Consider the following 19440-nt stretch of genomic DNA (forward strand, 5'->3'; position numbering starts at 1 on the left):
TGAGGAAGCAACCATTGCTAGTCACTCCGAGCCCACGGCCGACAATCTCTATAAAGGGTTCGAATTACCAGGAGATGCTAGGAAGTTCGAGCCAAAGCCTGCATACATCAATATGGTCGAGAAAAATCGGTTCGGGAGCCGCAATCAAGATGCGGCTCAAAGATATGGAGACCTTTATTGATTATGCTGCTCCATACCCCCACCTACCGGCGTGATGATGATCAAATAAAAGAAACCATGTTCATCTTCTCACTCCGCGATGCTGCAAGGGAGTGGTACAGGATTTAGACCGAGTTTGCTCACGGCATATGATTGGAATTCGCTAGCATTGGCGTTTTATAAGAAGTACTTCTCTGCTTCGAGAACCATCGCCATTAGAGCTCAGATAACAAGTTTCAAACAAGGGCCTGACGAGAACTTCCACGAGGCATGGCTTCGTTTTAAGAAACTAGTGCGGACCATACCACATCATGGTTTCGAAAAATGGAGTTTGTGCAACCATTTTTACAATGGTTTATATGATGATCAGAGGGCTATCTTAGATGCGGAGCCAATGGTCGATTTTCGACAACTTGGGGGCGACCAAGGGATGGAAAATCATAGATGATTTAGCCACTCATAGGGTTGAATATGGGAATTCAAGAGGAAACCAAAGGAGAGCCGCTGAATCCTCTTGATGTAGCCGCATTAGAAGCCCTTACCGCAAGGTTTGACAAGTATGAACTAGGGGGAGCTCTCAAGGGAGGGATGTACCAGGTTAATGCTATGAATGACGGTCCTTTCGTCTGCATGCGAGGTGTGGGTTAGATGGACATGTCGCTGATTATTGTCCTAGTCCTTATGAGCAATGTGCTGCCTTCCAACATTACAGGCAAAACAACACTCATTACGAGCCGAATATCCACCCCAATTTGAGGCGGAGTAACCAGAACGTACTCAACCCCACCGCCCCTCCAAATCAGCCGCAATAGCCCTATATTCCTCCACACCAGAAGCAACAAGGCTATCAGAAGCCTCCATATTTCAACCCTCCTAACCAAGGTGCTTCGTCATCTAGTGGGGTGAGTGAGATAGGTGAGTTAAAGTCCATGATGCAGTCCATTGCAAAGCAATTACAACAGAAGGACACGGCATTCAAGGCACTTGAGACTCAAGTTGCCCAACTGGCTGAAAATCAATCTTCAAGGAAGCCCGGTCATTTACCGACTCAAAATGACAAGAACCTAAATGAGACGGTACATCTGATAGAGTTGAGAAGCGGTCTTTCTTATGAGGGACCGGAAGTACGTAAATCGGACCGGGAAGAAGGCATCGACGATGATGAACAGTGTTCGTTAAGAGAAAAGGACTCACGACAAATGAGTTACTCGATCGATCAAGTCGATGCTCGATCGAGTGGAAATGGTGAAGAACTGGTCGATCGAGTAGAGTTCTGCTCGATCGAGTGAAGCGAGAAGATGAGGTTGGTCGATCGAGTGGTAAGTTTGCTCGATCGACCGACACCGTGAAGAAAGCGCTCGATCGAGTGAGCACATTGCTCGATCGAGTGATATTCCTGACGGGAAGCTTATTCGAGAGCTCGCTAGTGCTCGTTTAGCGAGGAATTACGAGAAAGGCCTCGTTCGAGAGGTAAGAAGCGTCAAAGGATACCGAACTTGCTCAGGAAGACACTTTGGAAGCGAGAAACAAGGGCTCGAAATACCAATTACGGTTCCCTTCCCGAGGCGGCTACAGAATACCAAAGTTAATCAACAGTTTGGCAAATTTGTTGAACTTTTGAAGAGTTTGGAAGTTTCCGTGCCGTTTTTGAATTTCGACCAAGGTACCCTCTTATTTAAAATTTATGAAAGAAATTTTAGCACGTAAGAGGACTATTAATGATAATGAGACCGTAGCTTTGACGGAGGTGGGGTCAGCCCTATCTCAAAATAAGCTACCTCCTAAGCAATCAGACCCGGGTAGTTTTTCGATCCCTTGTCACATCGGTATGCAATTGATTGATAATGCGCTATGCGATTTAGGCGCTAGCGTAAGTGTTTTACCTTTGTCTCTAGCTAAGAGACTTGGTGTGACAAAAGCGAGTTGCACCAACATGATATCCGGATGGCCGACCGTAGTTTATCACGGCCACTAGGTGTAGCGAAGACGTACTGTTCGGATCGGGAAGTTCTTTATTCCCGTTGATTTTGTCGTCTTAGATATCCCCGAAGATGTGTACACCCCTATCATTTTAGGGAGACCATTTTTGTCCACTTTGCCGTGCGGTGATAGACGTCGGGGAAGACTTTGACCTTTCGGGTAGGGGACAAGGAGCCGACTTTTCATCGGTCCAAGTTCGGAGGGCTCCCATGCAAGCTTAGCCTTGCAATGCCCTCTCTTCTGTTGACCCTATTATTGACACTCCAGATGAAAATTTGGAGAATATTGCTGTTATTGCTAACCCTCCGCCTCATACTGAGAGCAAAAAGGAGGAAAATTCGTCTGTTTTCCTTACTGCAGGTACAGATGAAGGCAAGAAAGGAGCTGTCAAGGGACATGGTGCAACCATTATCAATCAAACTGGAGCCAAGGATGCCAAAGAAGATGACAGAGGGGCGAGAACGAAGACAGTTCGAACCTACATAGATTGGAACTATGTTCCTCCTCCTCTTGCAAACAGTAATTCAAGCTCATGGAAATCAAAGAGGACGGTCAGTATCGCTGAAGTGACGTCCTCGTCGAGAAAGCCCACCAAGGGGCTACTAAAGTGCGATGGGAATTAAACGGGAAATGCCCCGTGTAACAAATTGTAATAGATATTTGTTTGAATTTCTTTTGAATTGCTTTATTACGTTTTTAATTAGGACAATGAGTTTAGACAATCCTTTAGCTTAGACTGAGACTATAGACTGTGTTTTCTGCGTATTTGGTATTTTGGGATGTGTTTGGATATGTTTTACGCAGGTTTGGGGAAGATTCACGCAATTCGAGGAAGAAGGGACGAACTTCAAAGAGTCTACACGAGGAAGTCCTCGATCGAGTACTTTTTGTACTCGATCGAGTGGAAAATGGGTCGATCGAGCCGTCTGGTTACTCGATCGAGAAAAGCCAAAGAGGAACAGGTCGATCGAGAGGGTTCTTACTCGATCGAGCAAAGGGGACAGCAAAAGTCCTCGATCGAGTGATTAAAACCACTCGATCGAGTGAAATGAACAGTGGACGGGAGTTTTCTTTCTTAAAACTCTTATTTTCCTAATTCTATTTCATTTCACTTCTAATTTCCGTCTAACTCCCCCTTAATGTGCGATTGATTTCTCCCCAAATCCCCAATTTTATTGCCCAAAATCTCCAAATCCACCACCTACAATCCCTTCATAGCTAATTAATCTTCAATAGCCCCTTTTTTCCCCCTCTTTTGTGCTTGTTTTCGCGGTTTTTAAAGGGAATTAGGGTTCGCGGGTTTTTCAATCGAAAATCCGCCTTTGTTGCTTGTTATTTGAAGTTTAATTGCTTGTATAGGATCATCATCATCAAGTAAGTGTTTCTTTCACACTCTTTGCATTTTCTCTTCAATTAATTCGATTTTCATGAGGTGATTTGAATTAGGGTTCGAAAATCCCATGTCTAGTCGATTTGTTTCGATTTATTTGTGTTTATTTACCCTTGATTAGCTTGTTGATGATCTTACCCCAATTCCCCACTGTTTCCACTTGTTTAATTCGAAATTCGCGCAAGATTTCGCGACTAGGGCTTCTCAGTCGAATTTTTCGACTGCTAGACGGTTTTTATGCTGCCATGCTCCGTTTAGCTTCAGTCCATGCTTCCTTGCTACTGTTGATAACTGTTTTTCCGTCCCCATCGCCATTACATGCCATAAATAATCGGAAATCTTGCCTGCGAGTCGACCTTTTCGCTTTCGCTAGTAGACTATATGTTGCCATATGCCGTTCTTTGCTCATTTCAGTCTCTATCGTGATCATCTTGTGTCTTTTATTCAAGACTCGCATAATGAATTTCGAAGTTTTGAGGAATTGTTGGGTTTTACTTACTGTAAGTCGATTTGTTTCGACTGATAGGGCCATTATTTGCTGTCACATGTTGGTTAACGGTTGTTTTAACCACGGTTAGCAGCATCTTCTCTTATCATGCCCTTTTACATTTGCAGGATGGATGCTAGTTCTTTGCCTTCTACTAGTACGTCCTCCAGCCCGTCCGCGAGCGAGTCGGTGGTCCCCTTTGTCACCACTACTTCGCCTTTTTGGTTACCACCATAGTTCAGTTCTTTGTCTCCGCCTCTACCAGACCTTTGTCCATGCTGGAACGAGGATTCATCCCTCGTTTTCCGTCTCCTGGCATGGCACCACCGAGGCCACATCAGCAGGCTAGCCAGTTAGCCATCACCTCCAGCCCATCAGCGGCTACAGCTACAGCTACTGCTACAGCTACAGCTACAGGAGAGGGCGACCTCACACCTTTACAACGGATGCCCACGGTACATTACTGAGATGAGACGGGATATGGCTTTGGCTGTATTCCCGCTCTACGAGTTCCATATCCGAGCCCGGCGACCGATTGCAGAGGGGTGGCCACATCCCTCCTTCTACCGATACCCAGCGGACGGGTACCCTCCACTACCTTCTGACTCAGAGGAGGAGGCGGAGGAGACACCGGCAAAGCACGAGAGGTGCGATTCGGGGCCGAGCAGGCGGCGACAAACGAGCGCCGAGAGAGAGGAGGCGAGTGACCCTTCGTTCGTACCCGGTCCGGAGGATCAGCCTGGAGATGACGACCGAGTCCCCCCCTTGTTTGTTGCTGGTTTGGGGAGACCGTTTTGTTGAGTCAGAGTGCCAGAGAGACGGCGGTGCCGACGACGAGTAGCTACTGGTTTACTCACTTCCCCAGAGAGGCCAGAGAGGAGACCGTTCTCTGGCTGGTTTGGGGAAGTTCGTGTTTTGTATGTTCTCTTACTCTTTTTATTTCGTCTCCTTTATTTTCCTTTTATTGGTTGTATACTCCCATCCCCCATTTTTCTCTTTGGTGTATCTTTGGAGGACAACGAGGGCGTTGTCCGTTTTGGTTTGGGGAGGGTATTGCATCCTTTTGAGTCTGCATCTGCATTTGTTTTGCATTCACGTTTAATTTTTCAGTTTGCATTTGTTGTTTATTTTCATAAAAATCAAAAATCCAAAAAATTAGAAAATGTCAAAATTCAAAAAATTTCACGTTTATTTTTGCATTTAGGTTGAGTCGGAACGGTAGATTCCCGTGATGAAATTGCACTTTAACTTGTCAATTTACTTGAGCCTTGCACCTTATTGATAGTTTTTAGCTTTGTCATACGCATAATCTACGAATTTCCGTTCAAATAATAGCCGATTGTCTAGACTTGACCTATAAACCGGCAAACTACTTAAAAATTCGAGTTTTAGAGCCATAATGGTGACATTCATGACCAGTTCATTAGGAATTTTGAGAGTAGTACTCCTTGCATAGCATGTTTGTCTCATTTGCACATTTATGACATTCAATTTCTCGTCAAATGCACATATTCGGGTTTGTGGTTGGTGTCACATGCAGGGAGGGTCTTGCAAATTCCCCTTTCTTTACATCTTTCACCCATTTAGCTCCACATTGACCAAAACTTGCCTTTTTGACCCATTAGCCACATTCCAAACTAAGCCTGCCTAGTCAAGCTAGTTAGTCTGTCCTTTTGTGGTATGTTTTTCGTTGCAGTTTGGTCCGTAATTCCCGTTTGGAGTTGGTGTTTGTATTAAGGAAGGAGAGAAAAAAAAAGTATTGAAAAAGAAAAAAAAAAGAAACGTGAAAGAAAGAAAAGAAAAAAAAAAGAAAATGAAAAAATGATGAGGATTCACGTATACAGTGAACAAAAAGAAAAAAAAAATTTGTGAAAAGTTGTACCCTCTTGTCAGAGTTGAGAAGATGTTTGAGGATGTACAATTGAAAAAGGTTGTTTGTTCAGTTAGTATCTTGGACGGTGTTTAAAAAAGGGAACTTTGTGACCGTCTAACTCCTCCACTCTTATTCTATAATTTTTGAGAAGATTGTGCTTTGAGTCTAGTGAGTTTTGTGCCAAGTGAAGGGCACATGTGTTTAGTCTTTCAGTCAGTTGAGATCCGGATGGTTTGTTGTGGTCCTGTTAGGAACTAGCTTGACGCTTTTACCTCCACATTTCCATAACTTGTTTTGCCTTTTCTCACCCGAACCTCACTATTCCCATATTATTTGCAAATCCTCATTTGTGACGGACATTATTGGTTGGAGTGTGTGCATTAGTACTTGAATTGTCTTTCATTTTTGTTGCATGCATGCTATGTAGGTCGTAATTAGGTGAGTGACTGTCTTTTCTTCTCTCTTTTACATATAACATTTGCCCTTTGCTTCATGAGAGAAGAGTGACCACGTGAGAGTCCGATTTTGTTGGTCTTGCAAGGTCGATAGGTCGACTTTATTTACGAACGACTTATAATTCGTTTGCGTATTGACTACTTAGCTTTAATGTTGATCTTCGTTGCATTAAATTGGTTCAAGTAGACAAGTTAAGCTAGCTCTGAGTTATCATTTCCGTTCCATTAGTTTAGTTTTGAGTTTACTCGAGGGCGAGTAAAGGTTTGGTTTGGGGAGATTTGATACGTGCCTAATGTATAGTCTTTTTGGCCTATTTCAGCACGTATTTCTATGCATTTCAATACTGTTTTTATAGTATTTTGCCCCGAATTGGCTACTTTGGTGTATTTGGTCCTTTTTTTAGGAATGATCGCGGAAGTAGCGGAACCATACTCCTTTTCGTCCTTTTTGCATGCATTTAGAGGAGACGGGATTGTCCCAGAGTAAGACATTGCACTTGGAAGTGTCGTTGCACGCATTACGAGGCGTTTGGGTGGAGACGTGAACTGAATTGAAGATACAAGTGCTTGATCGAGCCGTTTGGTGGTCGATCGAGTGGTTCCTAGGTTCCCTGAGGCTCGATCGAGCTATTCCTTACTCGATCGAGTAAGCTGCACATGACCAAGTCCTCGATCGAGTAACTTTCTTTGGTCGATCGAGGGACTTCTATTTGAGATGATGGTCGATCGAGTGGTCTAATCTACTCGATCGAGAGGTTTTCACAGGCGTGGGCTTTTACTTAGTCCGTGGATGTTTTATTTCGCAAGTTTTCAGTTTTACTTTCTATTTAAACCTAAGTGAATTAGGTTAATAGACATCTTTTTTTATCTATTATTCACTTTTTTACTCTCTAAGTTTCCACAGTAGAACTTTTGCTACGTTACTCTTGCTCCTTCAACTGTTACTTTTATTTTTGGGATTATTTCACTCGGACTCGGTTGTTCTTTACGCCGGAATCGCTTAGATTGTAATCTCCTCTCTTCCCTTAATAATAATTAACCTTCTTGTTGCTTTTAATTCTTGTTTATGTTATCGTTCTTTCTTGCCCTAATTTCCGTTATTGAATTCTATTATTATTTCATTATGTCATCTGCTGGGAAATTATTTGTTGTTAGTTTTATTAAGAATATGAGTAGCTAAATCCTTTCATGTTGGGATTAGGGCATCTGCGGTAGGAAAATGACGACGTAGCGAATGACCTGGACGAATTGATTAAGAGGCTCTGTCACTATAGCAATTTAACTGTAATTCCCGACCTAGTTGAGTGCACGCTTCTATGTCACCCATTAAAGCGCTACAATTAATCCTGGATCGAAAGATTGGACTAAATAGGCCTGCTATAAACAGTAGACTACCCTAATGAGGACGAAAGTTAAGTTAGTGGTATTTTAGGGTGGGAAGTGGACCGAAAGGACCTTCTAATATCCGTCTCGCATTAGTTCGTCTGAGTCATTTACTGCTAAGTTGTTGAACTACCGTAGTGAACCGAATTCCCGACATGTCCCCCTCTTATTGATAGTTTTAATTCACTTTCCTGCTTTACTTCCCTCTGCTTTATTTCTCTTACCTTTCAACTCCGTAGTTTAGAAACCAAAATTCAATTCAACACCAATTGTTACCATAGGATTAGAAATAGATAGCTGTGTTGCATTACCTCCCTGTGGATTCGATACTCGACTGCCTTTGCTACATTTTTAGTTGAGACCGTTAGGTTTTATTTTTGACAGGTACGCGACAGACGTGTTAGGAGTCGTGTCTAAGCCTTGGCGATCGACGAAATGAGGTTGAAGCTTGTGCTGTTTTCTCAACATTCAACGGTTCAAACTCCTCATTTTGGGACTCAGATTCCACAAGAATAGAAGAAGTTGACTTTGACAATTTTTTGGACGGAACAGATTCTGCTTTCTTTAGACGCACCATGATGGAATCCACAAGGTTAGCAGATTTTGCTTTCTTTACAACATTTTCATCTCCAATGTGTAAACCATCATCATGTCCCCTTTTAACAACATCTTCTTCTGATTCTGAGCTTAGTAGTTTGAATGAAGGTGGTGTAAAAGCTGATGGGGAGTGGTGTGTAAATCTTGGTGATCGACGGATTGAGGTTGAAGCTTCTGCTCTTTTCTCAAAATTCAGCGGTTCAAACAACTCCTTTTGTGACTGAGAGTCCAGAAGGATAGGAGAAGTTGACTTTGGCAAGTCTGGAGCTGGAGTCTTGGAATCCAAAAGGTTAACTGATTTTGCTTTCTTCAGAACATTACTCTCCATATGTTCATCTCCAATGTGTAAACCATCCTCGTGTAACTTTTTCTCAACAACTTGTTGTGGTTCTGAACTTTGAAGTTTGCATGAAGGGGACTGGTGTGTAAACCTTGGTGATCGATGGAACGAAGTTGAAGCTTTAGCTGTTTTATCAATATTCAACGGTTCACACAACTCCTCTTGTGGCTGGCAGAAACCGATAGGAGATTTCCCTTTCTTGGTAACATTACTTTGAACATTAACCGGCCATTTTCCCAAGCCAGTTTCTAATTTAACAACAGCTGCCCACAACTCATCTTCAGATTCAAATGACTGGCCATTTAGCTTCGATCATGGATTTGATTTCTGACTTTCATGTTCATCTGTATTAGAAACTGCTTCCTTCTCTTTATCTTTTTCAGTGTCATCTGTTGGTTGTGATGAAGGGCAGCATGCACCAAAAGCTTCATCCATTAAAGCTAGATGTTGTAAAAGTTTAGAGTCAAGGTGAACAACTTTGGCTTCTTCCAAAGAATTTGTGAACATTGCATAAGAATCTACAACAATAGTTGCAGATTCTGCCAGAACCTTGATAGCATTTATCTGCTTACTATCAGTCTCACCCGCCTTTGAGGAAGCCTTCAGTTCATCACTAGACTTCTGTTTTTGCTGATTAGAAGACTCGGGCACTGTTGATGGAACAATGAAACTTATTTCCTTAACTACACCCTTGACAATCCGAGGAAGAACAGCTCATGTTCCAAACCCATCTTGCATCTCATTCTTAAGCCTCTCTGAAATTTTGACTTTTATCGAGTTGGATAGGGTGGGGAAGACGCGAGGAACTAAGAAAAACTTGTAGCACACTCTATCTAAATAACAAAAGACAAAAATCATGATGGGACTTCCAAACCAATCATTCTTCGAAATTCTCCACGAGTCAACACTTTCAATAAACTGTTTTTTGGTAAACCCACTCCAGTTTAATGTTTGAATAGATGAAACATCCTTAAGACATTTCAAGACTCGAAGGCTTGCAAGGGTCCCCTTAACACCCATAAGAAAAGTAAAAACAACAAATACAATGAAGTTACTTTTAAAGTGCTCCCCGCCCTCCTTTTGCGTGATAAGCAGACTAAGGATGTCCTTAGTCTCCACTGTGCCCGGTTCTTTATCAAATTGTTTCATCCAACTACTCTTCAACTCAAGAAACTCCTTACTCTTATCATTTAAGGAAGCTATTTGCACTTCATTTCCATTGATTGGAATACCGGTCGTCAAATGAATATCTTCGTCTGTTATATGAAACTGACCTTTCATGTAAGAGCAAGACACAGAATTAAAGCCAATGACAAAGAGCACCCGGCGCCATATCTGTCTTGAGAGTGAGAAGGCCTCCGAATCCCATGTCTTTAATATCAGATACTTGTTTCTCACTTAAACCACTGTTGATAAATGACATCAGCATTTTAGGAGACATACGAGTCCGTAGAAAACACTGTCCACCACCATCATCATCATTTCTCTTCCTTTTAGTAGTTCTCTTAGGTAGTTTTATCTCAGTAATAGCTTGTTCGTTGCTTGTACTCGCACCATGATTGCTGATCGTTAAATCCATCATTTCTGTATATGAAAACAATGATTAGTGTTGTAGGTAAATTTGCTTTTCCACAAAAAAACAGGTTGAGAGAAGAAACAAAGAAATAGGTCTAACAAAAAGTCTATGTATCTGCCCAAAGACGTGCATCGAGTAAGTGGCTAAAGTGTAACTAAGTTGTGTATCTAGCAGTTTAGAAAAGTGTATGTGAATGCCCAAAGTCGTGTATCTCGCAAATAATTTCTTTATCTTGTATGTAGCTGCTCGAAGATGTGTAACTAGCAGCTCAAAATAGTGTATATATCTTAAAACAGATCAACAGAGTAAAGGCTATCTAGCCAAGTTTATCTTCTATCTCCATATTATATTGCTTTATCTTGTAGTTGTGTATCTAACACATCAAAACAGTGTATGTAGCTGATCAAATATGTGTGTCTAGCATTTTAGAAAAGTGTATGTAACTGCCAAAAGTCGTGTATCTCAGAACTAAGTTAAGTCTATCTAGCCAGCAGAAAAGTGTATGTAGCTGCCCGAAGATATGTAACTAGTGACTCCACAAAGTGTATGTATCTTAAAACAGATCAACAAAGTAAAGGTTATCTAGCCAACTTTATCTTGTAGTTGTGTATCTATCAGATCAAAACAATGTATGTAGCTGATCAAAGATGTGTGTCTAGTAATTAACTAAAGCGGAACTCGCTAGTAATGGAGAGGGGAGAAAGTGTATCTAGCTAGCTGAAGGTGTGTTTCTAGCAACATCAAAAAGTGTATCTAGTTAAGGGGGGCAGAATACAAAATTAAAAGTAGGTGGACCGGGTATCCTAAAAAATGTAACAAAATAAAATTGTAACAAGAGACGGAAGTATAACAGATATAAAATTAAATGAAAACTCATAAGTAAAGAACATTGTATTTCGTAATACAAAACAAGTTCATAGTGATCCATTCCATATTGAAAATAAAGTACAGGATTACATGAAATTTTATATTATCCAAAATGTTAAACTAAGAAGGTTAACAGTACATCAGATTATAAATAATAAACAAGTAGACGGCTACCTAAAGGGCAACGTTAAAACCTTAACATGCAAAACCCTAATTACAACAGTGGGAACACATGAGCTATATATACAACATCAAAGGTAAATCAAGAAAAGATATATTTTGACGAGTGACTAGTAAGTCCGCAGCAATGCCAATGGCTCTATCTCGTTCCTCACTAGAAGCAGCTAAAGCATGCAATAACTCATTCACTTGGCCGCGTGCAACATCATCAAGAACATTAAGATGAGTACTCTGAGATGGAATTTTTGCTTACTGAAAATGCACTAAGAACTTGGCAATCATATCCTCCGTCAGGAAACATTTGCATGTTTGAAAGACTATTCATTTCATAAGAACTAAAACCAAACTAAAAGGTATCGTACGCCTGTATTGATGAAAGATTTTGATATGAGCCTTCATTCCGTTGACATTTCCCGGATGAACGATTACACTATCTTAACTAAGGAGATAAATGAGCAAATGTGACAAGGATGCAAAAGAGAAAGAGAGACTAGAGAGCATTACCCCCAAAGAAAAACAAGTTTTACACTCCACACATCATTTTACCTACCCCCTTGCACGATTATTTTGTATCAAGCGCACTCTAACATCAGGGGGCACAGAACATCAATACCAGAAAGAATAATGCAAACATGTATAACACAACATATAGGCGCGCCATTAGATCACCAAAATTCATTACCATTTTATCACTGAGAATGTTATTTCCTTTATCTTTTTTATCTTCTCATTTAAGGTTTTCCTTGTAAAAAGATTACATCGGCAAATTGCCTCAAAATTGTAACATGTTTCTGTGGGTAATTTGAAAAACCCGGTCAGTAAACAAACAAGACCGCAAGACAGTAGCACAGGCAAATACATCCACATCCAGAGAATATCAATACAACCGAGGACAAGACCTAACATCTATCTTGTGCTTAAAACATCCCCAAGCTCTCGTGTATGAGCCACGATTATACACCGCCAGATGTCAGAAAACGATAACTGAGCTGGCACCAAAGGGTATACAATCCTATCCAACACAAAAAGAAGACGAGGGACAGCCAAGAAGATACCAACCCTTTTAGTGTTTCTCTATTGCCTACAAGAAAGTACTGGAGTAACACTCGAAGTAAATACAAAAGAAAAGCTTTGTCTTCGATGTGCTTCCAGTATAAATCTGCTCATTGTATTTTGCAGACCATCTTTAATTTTACAACCAACTTCCATTCCTCAATAGACAGACCATCCTGTTACATAAGACAATAGAACCAAATTGCAAGTTGACCAAAATGTGGTCTCTCTGATCATCAACAAGATAGGCACAATATTGTATTGAAAAATTCATCCACAAGTGGACTAAGAGGATCCTATTCTTGTTTTCTTCAATTTAAGAAAAGAGAAATTACATATATAGGAGTAGATACACATATTACTGTCCCGGATTCACAAATTAATACTCTAGATACACACATCGATATGTGTATCTGGTAGTATTCTGGTAACGTATTTTGTGTATCCAAATATAGTACATACACAACAATACAAAGTACCACCCCCACCCCCTCACTAACACCACACCCATGACCCACCACCCCTAGTCTTCAACTCGACAACTACCAGTCGTCGCCAACAACAAGCATCTTTTACTCTGACCACCACCATGCCTCGCTGGCGATCATTAATGCTTGTCACTAAATGAATTTACTTATTAACTAGCCTTTTTGGTATTTGCGTCACAACTCACAAGGAATCAAAACTTAATACTCCGAGTGCTAATTTATGGTTTCTAATGTTTCTAGTTGCATTCTGATGCTGATCACCCCAACTTTCCCGGGTTAGTTTCTTCATAATTGATACTGGAACCAAGCATAGCCCTCTGCTTTGCAACTCACCTTCTTTCCCTGCTTCACCCTACAAGATTTCCAGGGTAAGATTAGGTATGAGTGCATCACAAGGATAACCGATACAAATTCAAATCGGAAATAACACCAACCTGAAATCAATCTATATTACCGAGTGCTTCTGTTATATAATCCAAATATAAACTCGATAAAATATTTGATCCCAAAACCAAATTTTAAATCCGCCGAATTGTTTTATTATCCAACTAAGATTATAAAAACTAAAAATTGAGTATATATTAGTCGCTTTCAGCTATGAAAAGATCTGGTAAAGGCTTCCGTTTGGGATTTTTATGTCGTGTTTGGGCGCGACTTGGGTGGTGTTTAAAAGGCGGATGGAAGTGGTGAACTTGCCTCCTTTTTCGAGGAATGTAGAATATGTTGATGTTTGCTTAATGTGATATTGTTTAATGTGATGATTTGTAGAATAGCAAGATGAGAAGGAGAATACATTGTTATGAAATATTATGGTTTAACCTAACTTTAGTTGACACAAAAAGACTTGAAATCGCTTAGGACAAACCGAATATAAATAAAAATTAGCTACCATTCCTAAAAAAAAACTCGGGTGTCCAAATCAACGCAAAACACGAAATACCGTAAGTTGATCATTCTAAGCGCTCCATCTGCAAACATAAAATAAGGTTGTAGTTTATGAGTGAGTTCCTTTCAATGTTATGCACCGCTGACATCGCCATATACCCCAGAAATCACCGACAACGTTAACATCACGAGCTACCATCGACTGTCCTAATTCACCGTCGAGCTCCGTCGTCCCCACCATCCACAAAAACAACATTCATGTAGGCGATATTCGTTCCAACTCCTTTGAACTCACATATATTCGTAAATTTAACTCGCATTATGATGAACATATCGCTTAGCTTATGCAATGTAAATCTATTCGTAAATTTTTTGAAGTTTTATGTGATTAGTTTGATATTGTCAGGTAAATATTTAAGATTTGTTTAATTTGGTGGTAAATGTTGTTGTAATCAAGTTATTGCAATTTTTTGGTTGATTTTTTGTTGTTTTGTGATGTTGATAAAGTGTGAGATTAGTTAGCTTTATGAAAAATGTCACTGGAAGCCATTTGTTCATCATCTCATTAATAAAGAAGGGAATTGATGAAATCATCGAATAAGTTGCAGTAGCTTTTAGTGTACATTAGTAATTTTAGAATAGGTATTGTAGTTTTAGTGTACTATATTATTTTTATATGTATTTTTTTTAATAGGAGTCATGTTTTTTACGTAGTTAAAATAATATTTTGTGGTGTGATATTGTATAGTATAACCCGTGATATTGTTTAGTATAACCAGTGGTATTGTTTATTGTAACGTGTGATATTGTTTTGTATAACTTGTGATACTTTTTTACTGGACTCACAGACCCATATACAATATCACAGGTTATACAAAACATTATCACAGCTTAAAAAAAAAATATCCATAATTTTTTTTTTTAATTCTGAAAAAAAAATCGTGAAATTTTTGTGTAGAGCGTGTGATACATAAGTGGACTCACGAGACTCAAAAAGATAGGGTGGACTCATGTGATCCTAATTCTATATATATATATATATATATATATATATATACATATATATATATATATACATATATATATATATACATATATATATATATACATATATATATATATACATATATATATATATACATATATATATATATACATATATATATATATACATATATATATATATACATATATATATATATATATATATATATATACATATATATATATAGATTGGATTTGGTGATTTTGGTTCTTATGGTGAATTGTGAGTTGGGTGAATCTCAGCCATTAGATTAAATTATAGATGAGTGGCCAAGATTAATCTTAGTTGTCATATAAAAGCATTGTTATTTAGTTTATTTTCTCTTTTTTTATTTTTCTTTTTCTCTCTTTCTCTCTTCTTTCTGTCATTTACTCTCTAACTGTTTCCCTCTCTAATTAATACTCCATATTACTGCAAAACCGTTTATATAATCATTATCAACTGCAAGCGTTCCTCTCTCTTCTATTATTCTTGTGTTATTCTTCTTCAATTGTTCGTCTCCTTCGTGTTTTCTCCCGTTTTCTCTTCGCCGTTCATCATTTTTCTTTCGATTGAAGGTAATTTCATGACATTTTCCTCTTTTATTTTGTTATTTTGTTTTATTTCATGCTTTTTTATTCGTTTTTCCAGTTTAATTATCGCTAGGTTTACTTAATCGAGTACTTTAATGTCGTTATTGTGTTTATGCAGTTTCTTCATTGTAATAATGGAAAAAACCCCTATTGCGTCAGTTGTAGAGGGCATTTTGCGTCGGTTTTTGACTGACGTATATTGAGGGGACGTATTTGATATGCGTCAGTTGTGAAACCGACGCAAAAAGTCAACATTTGCGTCAGTTTTGTCTTAAAACCCGACGCAAAAAGTTCAACATTTGCGTCAGTCGTGTTTTAAAAACGGACGCAATTGGTATCATAACTGATGTATTTGCTTCTTTTTTTTGCGTCAGTTCTCCATAAAACTGATGTATTTTCTTTATTTTTTGCGTCATTTGTTATCATAACTGATGTAATTGATATTTTGTTTTAGGGCCAATTCATTTTTCTCATTTGCATCATTTCTTTCAAGAATCGACACAATTTATTACTGCTTTTTTTTATATAAAAATTTGCTGCCGAAATCTTATAAAACTCACAATCCGAATACCAAACTTAAAAACCTGCAACAAGAAATCCAACCAACTACTAATACATCACATGTAAAACAACATTACATCTTATTCAACCCAACAATGTTCCAAATACAATCCAAAGTACAAATAATACCACAAACGTCTTAGCTACAAAGCTAATCTATACTAAATGTTCTCTAAACATCTAGTAAACTGACATAAAATTATACATCAATCCAAACTCGATGCCACAAACCCACTAAAAGATTGACAAGTTTTGGGATGATCAAAAGCATATTTGAGAGCTTCCTTCAGTCAGATTCAGTGTCCGCAAAACTTCTTTCAACAGAGATTTGATAACACCCTTAAGCTAATAATCAGAGTTGCAATGCTGCAACAAAAAGCGAACGCAAAAACAAATAAATAAGGAGTATGCAGTCGACATTCAATGAAGTAAATTTTTGAGTTAAGGCTTTAAGGTTTCTGCGAGTCTTATGTGCGGCAGTTTCATATGTGAGATCAACCTAAATATTTAGGAAGAAAAAAGTAAATTTTTGAGTTAAGGATTTCACTTACCCCACGACAATATCCGATTGAAGCACCAGTTGAGATGAATGCCTGATACAACAGTCACAACAGTCTCATTGGAGATGAGCACTCGCTTAGGCTCAGTGGCTGTACCACTAGTGTAGATTATTGTACAAATATCATCTTTCTTTTTCGCGGGAACATCAAATTGTTGATTGCTTCCCTGCAAAGATTTTCGCATTATGAACAATTTTTTTATGAGAACTTGTTACAATATACACTTGTAATCATAAGTAGATAGCAAACTAAGTATAATGTAGCCTATGAATATTTGAGCATGCCTTATCAGTTCCAAAAAATCATCCCAGGAGTAGATTTCCAAACCGAATTCTTTAGATAGTAAAAGCCATGGCATTGGCATCAGCCTCCATTGGTGCTTTATTAACGATAAAACATGATTCCAAGAGTGATATAACGCTAAAAAATAAATAAAATCTTCTACCGTTCCTATCGTTTCTAATATATGCGCGTAGAATTCAAAGATCATAACGGATCAATCTAGCAATAGCTTAATAATATAACCAGCACAAAAATTCAATAGCAACAATCTCAAAACCGTATCATGTACTTTAGCAAAACACATATCAGAAGAGAAAGAGCAAACCTGCAGATGTTATGGAAGAAGGTAAAGTAAAACAAGTCGGTCAGGTACGCCAACCGAGTTAATGTTGATTGTTGTCTGTTCAAGACTTCAACAAACATGTTAACACTTAAGTTGGTTAATCAAGGAACATTAAGGTCCTAGCAAGTACTAGATGAATACAATGCAAGTTCATATTAAATTCTCAGGGATTCTAACAATCAATTGCCACTGAATCAAGTACTAGATGAATACAATGCAAGTTCATATTAAATTCTCAGGGATTCTAACAATCAATTGCCACTGAATCATGCTCTTGGCGCATTGTACCTAGCTACTATTTATCCACCCTATAATAATCTATTGCCATTCAATAAAATTGAATTTTAACTATATTTAATTGAATTGTTTTTCAGGATTACTCCGCACAATCCCTATAATGATGCTGCCATCTCAATGCCGATGGCTATTTTGGATTTTTGCGGTTGGGGAAATGTCAGTTGCCTTTATTAACCGTCAACTACGTATCTATGTTATCATCTCAAAAGCTTGTTTTGTTTAATTATCTTATGTGGTGATTTCAATAGAGAAACAAATTGGAGACCGTGAGAATTCTTGCGCACCTTACGAAAGAACTCTGACAAGAATTGATCAAGTACGCCATGGAAGGATCGTCTGAAGAGGTTGCCGCATTGTTACTTGTTGCTCCTAAAAAGGTGATTTCTTTGTGCGTCCAACTAAGGAAACAACTATTAGAGGAGATACCTCATGTTCATCAACTTCATTTTCTGTTCAAAACAAACCAAATTTCACAGCTGCCCATATAATTTAAAGCAAAAAAAACTCAGAATATCGGGACTACCATAACTACAACATTCATTTAATCACAGAGATCTACAAAATATATCACCTTCAGGAAGTGTTCAGTTGGATTCAAAACCCGATTTACAATCGCCTCTTCTGCTCAAAACACACACACCACACCCAAAAAGACTACTTATGTCAATTTCAAAACTCGATTGACTTATCAATTACTCCTTCCATCCCCTTCCATCCCAATCATTTGTTTACCTTTGATCGAAATTCCCCGTTATAACGTAAACAAATGATCCGGACCAAGGGAGTATTATTTTTCAACAACAGAAAGAAAGCTAAAACAAAAGATCTCACCTTTATAAGGCACTTGGTTAGAATCAGATTCCCCAATTTCAATTTCCTTTTCTGCAACAAAAATTGACCAACATTTCACAAGTGTCATTAACAATTCCAAAATTCATGGATGTATCACATTATGTACACCCCAACCGATAAGAAAATTGAAATTAACAACATTGCGCATACATAACTAAGCATAATCAAACTTAATACAAAAGGGTGTACGGTGACATGGTACATTCGGAGTATCTAACAATTTTCAGATCTAAAATCAGTCAAAAACACCAAGAATTCAGCAAAAAGATACTCCTACAACTAAGCATTAATTAAAGAACAACATTTCACAACTTTCATTATATCACAAAACAACAAACGATTAAATGAAGTAGACTTTATATTCCACAAACTAAAAAACCCTAAACTATCCGCCTTAAACATGAAACGGGTCAAGCAAATAGACAACTAAGTCTCCTTCCCTACCATATGAGGGAGAGGTAAGGCACTGGGGTTTCCAGAACTACAAAAAAAGGTTCAAGATTCGAACGTTTATTAACCTCCTTCCTCTACATGAAAATAATAATATCTTAGTAATACCAATTTAAGACCTCACAGCAAAAAAATTGGATGACTGAAGATAACCAATAGCAAATATTTTTCGACCGCTGAATACCTATATTGAAGAATCCGAAATCCCTAATTTGTAATGAAGAAAAATTCCTTAATTTCATCAACCCTAATCATCGAATCCACTCAGTCTAAGCCAGATACTTATAATGCAACATAAATTTAGTATATTTAACTTCAAATCATAGTACAAACATTACAAAACAAATCAATTTTGTATAATTTGAATAAAAAACTAGTTACCCAAAAACCTAATTAGTTAAATCAAAATTATTCAAGTTAGGAGATTATACCATGGGAAAGAGATCGAAAAATCGCAGAGGGATGGGCCGCCGTTGCTCGGGTTGTCGCAGTGGAGAAGTTAGTTGTCGATGATGGCAAGGATGAGTGCTTCGATCGCAGAAACTAATTGGTATTTGAGATTTGGGAAATTAGGTTAGAGCTGAAGAAGAGAAGTAGAGGTGTAGAGCGGTTTTGAGAGGGTGTGACCGTGTATGTATAACAATTGTTTTTTTTTTTATTATTAATATCATTTGCATCAGTTTCAGTTAAAATTGATGCAAAAACGTAATATTAAATAAATCGGTTTAATAACATAACTGATGTATTTGATCAAATACATCAGTT

General features: G+C 38.4%; 1 long non-coding RNA gene across 2 annotated transcripts; it reads right to left on the reverse strand.

Annotated features, from left to right (window-relative positions):
• Positions 1 to 15954: 15954 nt before the first annotated feature.
• On the reverse strand, positions 15955 to 19307 carry LOC141634510 (uncharacterized). Of its 2 annotated transcripts, XR_012539232.1 has the most exons (7): positions 19107 to 19307; positions 18205 to 18255; positions 17945 to 17994; positions 17658 to 17822; positions 17059 to 17133; positions 16443 to 16617; positions 15955 to 16257 (listed from the first exon to the last, which is right to left on the reverse strand). It is a non-coding gene; the product is annotated as an uncharacterized LOC141634510 (long non-coding RNA). The 2 variants fall into 2 exon arrangements; XR_012539233.1 differs by lacking the exon at positions 17059 to 17133 and having other exon boundaries at positions 19107 to 19283.
• Positions 19308 to 19440: the final 133 nt, after the last annotated feature.

The sequence above is a fragment of the Silene latifolia genome, chromosome Y (assembly GCF_048544455.1).
Source record: "Silene latifolia isolate original U9 population chromosome Y, ASM4854445v1, whole genome shotgun sequence".
NCBI lineage: Eukaryota > Viridiplantae > Streptophyta > Magnoliopsida > Caryophyllales > Caryophyllaceae > Silene > Silene latifolia.